This window comes from Helianthus annuus, chromosome 4, assembly GCF_002127325.2.
Source record: "Helianthus annuus cultivar XRQ/B chromosome 4, HanXRQr2.0-SUNRISE, whole genome shotgun sequence".
In the NCBI taxonomy this organism is placed as follows: Eukaryota; Viridiplantae; Streptophyta; class Magnoliopsida; order Asterales; family Asteraceae; genus Helianthus; species Helianthus annuus.
The window spans coordinates 23,054,076-23,057,059 of NC_035436.2; the positions used below are offsets into that span (position 1 = coordinate 23,054,076).

General features: G+C 33.1%; 1 pseudogene; it reads left to right on the forward strand.

Moving 5' to 3' along the window:
• The first annotated feature begins 586 nt into the window (after positions 1–586).
• On the forward strand, positions 587–2,702 carry LOC110934438 (annotated as a pseudogene).
• Positions 2,703–2,984: the final 282 nt, after the last annotated feature.

Here is a 2,984-nt window from a genome sequence, read left to right on the forward strand (position 1 = left end):
ATGAATACAAACCAAACCCTCAAAAATAAAGCTGAATAAAAAATTCAAGAGAATTTGCATTTGCATATAGTTAAGATGAAGATGAAGATGAAGAATAATATACATATAGTTAAGACGAAAATGAATAATAATAATAATAATATATAATTAATCATTTAACTTTGTTTTCAGGTTGTTCAGATAATGTTACAACTTTTATATAACTAACATAATTGGAATTATTAAATCATAATGTATTAAACCTATATAGGTGTAAATTTACTTGCTTTTTTATTAACGCATATGTAAACAAATTATGTATACATACATTATGCAAAGTTGGTGGCATACACAACTTTTACTATTTATTTTTATATATAAATGCATTTGTTTTTAATATTTGCTTTTTCAAAAGGTATCTAGGTACCCTATATTTAAATTTAGTTAGTTTTTACATTCAAATCAGCTTAACCATCCATCCATACATTCCCTTGACACCATAAAAAAACCTCCACATATAAATCCTAAAAACAAGCAAGAAGAAGCACTTTTAAATGCGTACTACTTGGATGATAACAATCTCATTTCTTACACCATTTTCCTCCAAATGAAGATCAACAATTTTATATTTTTTTCACTTTCTTTGATCTTGCAACTAGGAGTTGTGGAAAGCTTCAATTACCATGAGCAAGAACTCGAATCGGAGGAGGGATTCCAAGGGTTGTACGACAGGTGGCGAGAACACCACAAAGTGACCGATAGAAGCCCCCAACGGTTCAATGTATTCAAGCACAACGTACGAAATATTCACAAGAAAACAAGATGAACCTGGGATACAAGTTGCAAATAAACGAGTTTGCTACGAAGACTCACCATGAGTTTAGGAAAACCCATGCCGACTCGAAGGGTGGCCACTTCATTGCTTTTCACGGGATTCGTAAGACCAACTTGAGTTCCAGTTATAATGATATCGATATAAATGCTATTCCACCGAGGATGGATTGGAGGGAACATATCGCTGTCACCCGTGTGAAAAATAAAGGACAATGCGGTAACACGTTTTGTCTCATTTACATACAAGTTAGTCTTTTGGGGTGGGCCCTCTTCCAAGTTTGTGAGAGAAGAGGGTAAATTTAACACCACCCTTTGTCTCTATAACTAAGGTTGGTTAATTACATATTTATATTGAAATTAATACATAAAATAGTAACTTTAGATTACCCTTGTAGTGATATGATCCTGTAACCATATTTAACACAAACAATTATCTATATATTCAAAACACTAACGTTATATTCTTTTAATCAACCAACCAATGGGGCGATGGTCCATTGACAAAGACAAAGTCTTTAAACACTTGTGTTTAGAAAGGGAAAGTCTTGGATTCAAGTCCCACAAACAACAGAGATTAAAAAAATTGCAGTTCAAAAACAAATATTTTGTAACCATATTTTAACACAAACAATTATCTATATATTCAATAATGTTATATTTTTGTAACCATAAACAATTATCTATAGTCAAATTGATAATGTTATATATATCTTTTTTAACCATATATAACACAAACAATTATCTATATTCAAAACAATGATGTTATATTTTTGTAACCATATTTAGCACACATAGTTACAAATAATTTTGGTGTCGAGTTTACAGGAAGTTGTTTCGCATTTGCTGCGGTGGGTGCAATTGAAGGAATAAACGCCATCAGAACAGGTCAACTCTTATCATTATGAGAACAACAACTTCTTGATTGTGATTGGAGCGACAGAACCTTCCATTGCGACGGAGGGCAGGTCTGTGGCGTATTTACTTTCGTCAAAGAGCGTCAAAGAGCATGGAGGTATTGCTATAGATGAATTCTACCCTTATGTAGATAAAAGGGAAATATGCCATACATCTAAGGTACAAACAAAACTAATGAATATAGTATAGATAACTAGATTACAATCCTTGTTATATCAAGTACAAACAGCTTTTAACGTACGAATTGTACAAATAATTATAGCAATTATGTTCGAACCACTGTAAGTATTATTACACTACCCTGTTGAAGTAGCGTAAATGCATAATAATAAATGCTATAGTTCATTTTGTTGAAGTGTAATACTTATTACTCTACAACAGATGAACTAGAGTAATATTAACGCTACATTAAAACTGTACCGTAATAGTAATTCTTCTAGTTGAACATATGTACTTTAGTTTTTTGTATCATTCGCATGTTAAAAACTATTTGTATTTGATTCTAACAATCTGTGTTTTGAAACCAGTATGGTCATCACTCGGTAACTGTTGATGGAACCGAGTAATTGTCAGAAGAACACGATGAAGAAGCGCTATTCAAAGCAGTGGTACATCAGCCTGTAACTTTTCAAATGGATCCTAGCGGTGACGGTTTCATGTTCTACAAAGAGGTAACATTTCAATCACGCATCGTTCATTTGTTATCGATGTGTTGTTTAATAGTTCATGGTGTTTAGGGAATTTTAAGTGGACTATGTGGAATGGAGCTGATGCACGCGATGTTGATAGTTGGATACGATCAGGATCCTGATGGAACCAAGCACTGGATTGTTAAGAACTCGTGGGGCGAAGGATGGGGAGAGAAGGGATATATTCGTATGCTGCGCGGTACGAGTATCCAAGGAGTTTGCAACATGTACGGGCATAGTAATTTCCCTCTTAAATCTCCCGAAACTAAAAACGTTGAACTCTAGAATACAATTTTAATTATGTTCACTCTTCATTTTATATGTAACCATCCGAGAGAGAAAACATGTCTAATGAGATTTTTTTTTTGTTACTTTATGTTTCGATTATGAGATTTATTTTCTTGATAGATTATATAACATGAAGAATACACATAATAGACGGTTCACAAGCATAAACGAACGAACACGCATGAATATAAGCGAATAAGCGTAAACAAAAACAAACAAGCACCAATTAAAAAAAGAGGAAATTGGATTTTAATAATCTCACCTAGAGGTGGTTGGCCA